Genomic DNA, 7,203 nt, shown 5'->3' with positions numbered 1-7,203 from the left:
CTCAATTAATTAAATATCAAATTTCTTTATAAAATTTTCATTAAATTATCTTTTAATATGATTTAATTATAACAGAAAATCACAACAGAGCCACAAAATCAAATATGACAACTCAACTGAAGACACGAGACAAAAATCAAATTCCAGGGTTAAAATCATGAATTCATGTCACTTGACGAATTCATATGGGTAAACTAACTTAGATACTTGTCCTACTTTCTAGGACAATTGGCTTATGGTTTAGGATTTTGACTTAAGAGTTATCTCCCACTTATACCATTGAAATATTGTGATAGGGTATGCTCATCCTAGCAATTCAGGGAAGTCGATACCTGGTACCTACAATCTGCATAAAATCCACGCATGTACAAACACAATTTCTAAACTAAATAGGCAATGGCAATAAGTGGTTCATCGTGTAGATCTAACTAGCAGGTGACTACGATTCCCTTCCTCAACCACATTAGAAATGTCAAATATAAAGAAAACATACACGCACACCATACACATGCAAGTATGGGGTAAGTATCCATAGAAACCGCATAAAATTCATTCATCTAACATCATTCAATAACTAAATTAGGGGTAGGCATTATAGAGTAGGAACAAATACCAATTGAAACTCATTGTCAATGACTTTATCACGCAAAAAGTGAAATTTTACAACATGTTTAGTTCGAGAATGTAAATTAGAATTCTTACTTAACTGTATGGCACTCATATTATCACACAAAATGGTGATAGGATTGGATACTTGAATGCCTAAATCAGATAACTAATAAACCATCCAAATTAACTAAGTACAAAATATTAACTAAGTACAAAATGTTGTAGCAGCAACAAATTTAGATTCACAAGTAGACAATGTGACACATTCTTTTTTCTTCCTATGCTAGGCAACCAATCGGTCACCAAGAAAAAATGCAGCACCACTAGTGCTCTTTTTATCTTCATAACCACCCCAATCTGCATATGTATAACCAAGTAGAGTAAAATTATCATTACATGGATACCATAAGCTGAAATTAAGAGTATCCTAAATATATTCAAATATTTGATTAACTGCATTAAGGTGAGATTATTTTGGAGTAGATTGAAACTGAGAAACCATACAAACTGCTTACATTATGTCAAGTCTAGATGTTGTAAGATACAATAGACTTATAATCATTTGTATGAAGTTTGATTTACTGAAGGTGAATCCTCTTCTTTAACCAATTTACAACTAGTTTCCATTAGTGCGTTGACTAGTTTACAATCAGCCATGTTGAATTTCTTCAACATTTCCTTAGAATATTTTTTTGGAGATGGGAATAAACCATGTTCAAATTGTGATACTTATAGGCCAAGAAAGAAGGTAAGTTCACCCAAAAGTGACATTTCAACTTTAGTTCTATAATATTAGACAACTATTTTGACAAGTCAACATTTGTGGAACCAAATATGATACCATCCACATAAATTTCCATTGTTATAATGTTATCATTTACATCTTTAGTATATAAAATATTATCTGCACTACCATGAGTGAAACCATTTGCAGTAAGATGTTTATCCAGCCTAAAATACCAAACTCTAGGATCTTGTTTTAGGCCATATAGTGCTTTTTTAAGATGATACACATAATTTTGTTTATCAGAAGATTCAAAACCTTTTGGTTGTTCCACATAGACTTCCTCTTCAATATAGTTATTTAAGAATATGGTTTTAACATCCATTTGATAAATAGTAAACTTTTTGTAACTAGCATATGAAAGAAAAGTTCTAATAGATTCTATTCTTGTAACTGGTGCAAAGGTTTCTCCAAAATCAATAACTTCATGTTGAGCATAACCCTTACATACAAATATGGCTTTATTCCTTAAAACATTTCCATCTTCATTCAATTTATTTTGAAAAACTCATTTTCCTCCTATGACATTCTTTTCATCAGGTTTGGGGACAAGTTCCCATGTTTTACTTTTCTCAATTTGATTAAATTCATCCTGCATAACATTCAACCAACAAGAATCTATAAGTGCTTCAGTCATGGTTTTAGGTTCAAAATCTTATATTAAGTAGAAATGTTTTGCAATATGATCATGTTCATCATTTTTTACTTTTCTTTAGTTAAAATTCCTCTCTTTGTCTTTGATGACTTCAAACTTAGGATGCCTTTTAGAAATGATTCTAGAAGGAGTTTTAGTCATTTTCATTCCAGTATTAGTCACTTTAGGAGTTGAACAATTTTCTTGTCCAGTTGAATTAGGTATTTTTGAATCATCATCATTTGATTATTTATACTTAGATGTGTTTTCCTTTCTTTGAAAAGGAACTTCTTCAATGCCTTTTCCATTATTGTTGTTTGACAAAGAGCTTTCATTGAACACCACATTTATAGCTTCTACAATTTTGTTCAACCTTTTATTATAGCATTTGAAATCTTTACTATGTGTAGAGTATCCTAGAAAGATACCTTCATCAGATCTTGAGTTAAAGTTTTCTAAAGAATCATTATCCTTTTTAATAAAACATTTACAGAAAAATATTTTAAAATTCTTGATATTTGTTATTTTATCGTTTCATAGTTCGTAAGGAGTATAAGTTGTCCTTACTTTTATTTGAGCCTTGTTTAGAATATATATATTTGTATGAAAAATTTCTTTCTAGAATCTATCATTAGTTTGGCTTCATTAACATTGTTCTATGAATTCTTTAACAGTTCTATTTTTCTTTCTACAAAACCATTTTGTTGTGGTGTATGGGCAGTTGAATATTCAATAATTCTTGAGAGGTGAATTCTCCACCTCTATCTAATCCTAAACACTTCAACTTCATATTAGTTTCCCTTTCCACCAATGTCATTTTTTTACAATATTCAATAATTCTTGAGAGGTGAATTCTCCACCTCTATCTGATCCTAAACACTTCAACTTCATATTAGTTTCCCTTTCCACCAATTTTCTTTAAAAATAAGTGTTCAAAGGCTTCAAACTTGTGTTTAAAAAAGGTTACCCAAACCATTCTTGAATAATCATCTATAGATAGCATGAAGTATTTTTCACCATTTAAGGATGCAGTTTTAGTTCGAACACATAGATCAGTATGTGCAAGTTCTAGTGGTCTATTTGACAAGTACTCCTTAGTTTTAAAATATGCTCTTGTTTGTTTACTTTTTACACACTCTTCACAAACATTGGTTGGTTTACTAATTAACAATAAACCTCTAACCTTTTTGTTCTTGTTGATCCTAACAAGATTGTCAAAATTTAGATGTCCCAATATTTTATGTCATAGCCAATTTTCTTCAACTTGACTAACAATGCAAGAGTTAATTAATGATGGTCCTTGAACTATATAACCTATCAAATTATAAATATTTCATCATGTTCTTAAACCACTAGCAATAAATTTATTCTTTACATTTTTTTATAGAACATCCTTTAGCATTAAGAAAATTAAATATCTATTGTCACAAATTTGACTTATACTTAGAAGGTTATGTTTTAGACCTTCTACATAATATACATATGTTGGAATTTTAATTAGGAAACTAAGATATTGAGAAGGGGGTGAATCAAGATCTATAAAACTTTTATTCTTTAAAAAACTTTGTTGTATTCACCATATTAACCATCTCATATCTTGTTTATGCATAACATAACTTGTAAAATAAAATGTTGTAATAAGAGATCTAACTATCAATCACATTCATGAAATGTAAACACATAATACAAAAAATTTGGTTACCCAAAAACCCTCTAAGGTGAAGGTAAAATTGGGGTGGGAATGACACCCACAAATCTTCACTACTACAGTAACAAAGTTAACCTGTTAGGGTTACAATTTTGATCACTTCTAATGATCTACCCTGTGAGGGGTCTACTTTGTTAAAAGCATTTAAGACTGTTAGGTCTTACCTTGTTAAAGGGTTTTACACTTATAATAAAGTAAGGACTGTGTAGAAGATTTACAAAGATCTGTTAAAACCACTCTGTTAAGATATTTGCCCCAGTTCAATATGTTAAAACTAACTTGGTTTTACATTTACAATAAAGTAAGGACTATGTAGAAGATTTAAAAAGGTCTATTAAAACCACTATGTTAAGATATTTGCCCCAGTTCAATATGTTAAAGCTAACTTAGTACCTAATCTTTTGGTCTACACTTATAATTGTTGATTATAGATATCCTCCTTCCAATCTCTAATATGATCTCCAATCTGATATAGCTTTTCTCAATCCTTCACTAGTTCACCAAGTCACTAGACTTTATTCTTCACAACTTTATCGTGCAACATCCAAAACTTAACTTCTTCTCTTCCTTCACACACTTTGTAAATTCTTCTGCGATAGCTCATTCCACCTATGAAAAATAAGGTTTGGATCTACCTGTTTAAAGACTTATGTAGAGTCTTCTAGATGCTTCCCTTTTTACCTCTTCATTTGATTAGTTGTTCATTCCTCATAGCGATTAGTTATCCATGTCAAAATGTGTAACAACCTCTATAAAATCTCTACTATCATTAAATATTGTGTCCATATCGACTTGAAATGGTTTACCTCAAATTTTGTATCATTTTTGACATTTATGTTCACTCTATGTTACTCGGTACATACCATCTCTAATGCTCGATCGTAATTGTTCTTAGTTTTGTTGCTCGACCTTAACTATACTCAACTTCTTCTATATAACTCAACATCTATGTTCTCTTCCTTCTCAGCATTCACTAGCCTTGGCTTGTACTGAAAATACTCGGTGATCGAAGACTTGTTAGGCTCCCATAGAGCTAGTCAACATATATGTGTTTATTTACAAGTCTTTGTACATGTCTTGGCCTATATAGAGTAGCTTGGTCAAAGTGATGACCATCTAACTCTGCCTTATATGTGACTAAGTGTTTGACACTAATAGACAACAAGACTTAGAGGTATCAACAAAATCATGATTGGGTGTGTCTTTGTTAAGGATTATTGAACCATGACATTGATGTAGGCACCTAAATTATCCCCAAATTGAACAAAACCTCCATCAAAGTCTTCTAGGGTTTTAAACTTGTGTTTACATCCAGTCATATGGTGTGAACATCCACTGTCCAAAATCCACGTTGTGGGTTTATTGGAAAATAGGATTGTTTCAACAATTGGAGACTTTTCAACAATAGGTTTTCATACTTGTTTAGGCTTCAAATTTAGTTTACACTTATTAGCATAATGCCTATAATGAAAACACTTGAAGCACCAAATTATTTTCTTAAAACTATAATCATTTATGCTCAAATTATAATTATATGCCTTATGACCAAAAATATTGCAATTGAAACAATATCCTTTAAAAGGATATTTTGAGTGCTATTTTGAATACTTGTCTTCTTTAACTATTTTGATATTTAAATCAGTTTGATCAACAAATTTTTGTAAAGAGATCAGTTTCTTTTCATTTTCATCAAGCAATAGTTTTTCATTTTCAATAAACTGGTTGGCATCTTCTAATTCTTCTTGAACATTTTTATTTTATGTTTCATGATTTTAGATTAATTTCTTTAATCTCTTTAGTTCTTACAAAGATTTTAGGAGTTCTTCCTCAAGATCAACTTTTTCATCTAAATCAGATGAAGATTCTGATTGACTAGATTCTAACTTGCGAACATTTATTACTTCAGCCATAAACAATCTTTCTTCTTCCTCATTTGGATCACTTGATTCCTCGTTTGAGCCTTCTTTTGACAAGAGACTCTTTTTTTTTTTTTAAAGAATCTTTTATTTTGATTCCAAGATTTATTTTTGGAAAAAAAAATCATTTTTTTATCATCATTACCATCTTGTTCAGCATAGGGACGCTTTGAAGAAAATGTCCCAGTTGACCACAATTGAAGCATTTTTGTTTTCCTCAATATTTCTTTTTCATTTTCCTAACTAGTAATGCTTCTAAAATATGTGTTAAATATGAATCATTCTCTTTGTATTTCTTAACCTTGAAGATTGTCTCTTTTGATGTAGAACCAACTTGATTATTGATTCCCATTCTATAGGCAGTTAAGGTTCCTTGCAACTAATGTAGAGTCATTTTAGAGAAGTTTTTCTTCTCTTCTAAGGTAGATTTTTTTATTTAAAATTTAGGCAAAATATATCTTATGACTTTTGAAACTATGTCACATTCTTCAATATGTTCTCCTAAACCTCTTCTTGCATTTACTATTTCATCAATTCTCAAGAAATAGGTTACTATATTTTCAGCTTCACTTATCTTTAGGTTATCAAACTGTGTTTTTAAAGTTAATAGTTTTGACTCTTTGACCTTCTCATCTCCTTGATAGATAGTCTCTAATCTAACCAAAATGTCATTTGCAGATTGACAGTATACAACTTTTGCAAACAAATATTTAGTAAGACCACATAAAAGAGCATATCTAGCCTTTTTGTCTAGTTCATATGTGAGCTTATCATTTGGATAAGTGGGTATTATTTTTGGAACAATATATTTGGAAATAACTACATCTCACATTTTGACATCCAAAGAATGTATAAAGGCTTCCATCATTACCTTTCATAAAACATAATTATTCTCATAAAATAATGGAGCTTGATTAAGAGAAAACCTTCAGCCTATGCCCTTTGTACTTCCAAATGTCCCTAGAACAATTCCTATAGGAAGACCTAGGATGGAACCCTAGCTCAGATACAACTTATTGGAAGTGGTGGCTATTTTGAGAGGGGGGATGAATCAGAATAGATATTTTCATACAATTTTATTTATGCATCACATTTACTAAAACATTAAATGTTGACTCAACATAAACATATAAATTTGATCTCATGAAATCAAGATGGCAAGACAATATATACAACTCACAAAATAAGAGACACAAGATTTTGTATCAAATGGAAAAACCTCTAAAGCCTTTCATTTTTGTCATAGGGAGAAAAATGACTCCATTTGAACATGTCATCTTTATTAAGTAACAAATCTTTTTTATAGTAGTAGCTACAACTGTTAGGGCAATAACCCTTTTTCTATTCTTCTGTTCAATGTGTATTCATTAATTGAATACATATATAACTGAATACTTTAACTTTACATACACCTATACATGTAAACAATCAAAAAGATCTTTTCTTTCAATGTCATCAAGTATTCTTTATGTACACAATGATATGACTGCGTGTCTCCACAATTTCTTTCACATTTTTCACATACCTTCATAGAACTTTATATATGAAGATA

The sequence above is a fragment of the Cupressus sempervirens genome, chromosome 3, assembly GCF_028749045.1.
Source record: "Cupressus sempervirens isolate cs-2001-9-10 chromosome 3, ASM2874904v1, whole genome shotgun sequence".
NCBI lineage: Eukaryota > Viridiplantae > Streptophyta > Pinopsida > Cupressales > Cupressaceae > Cupressus > Cupressus sempervirens.
The sequence above is the reverse complement of the archived record's forward strand: the minus strand, read 5'-3'. Positions refer to the sequence as shown.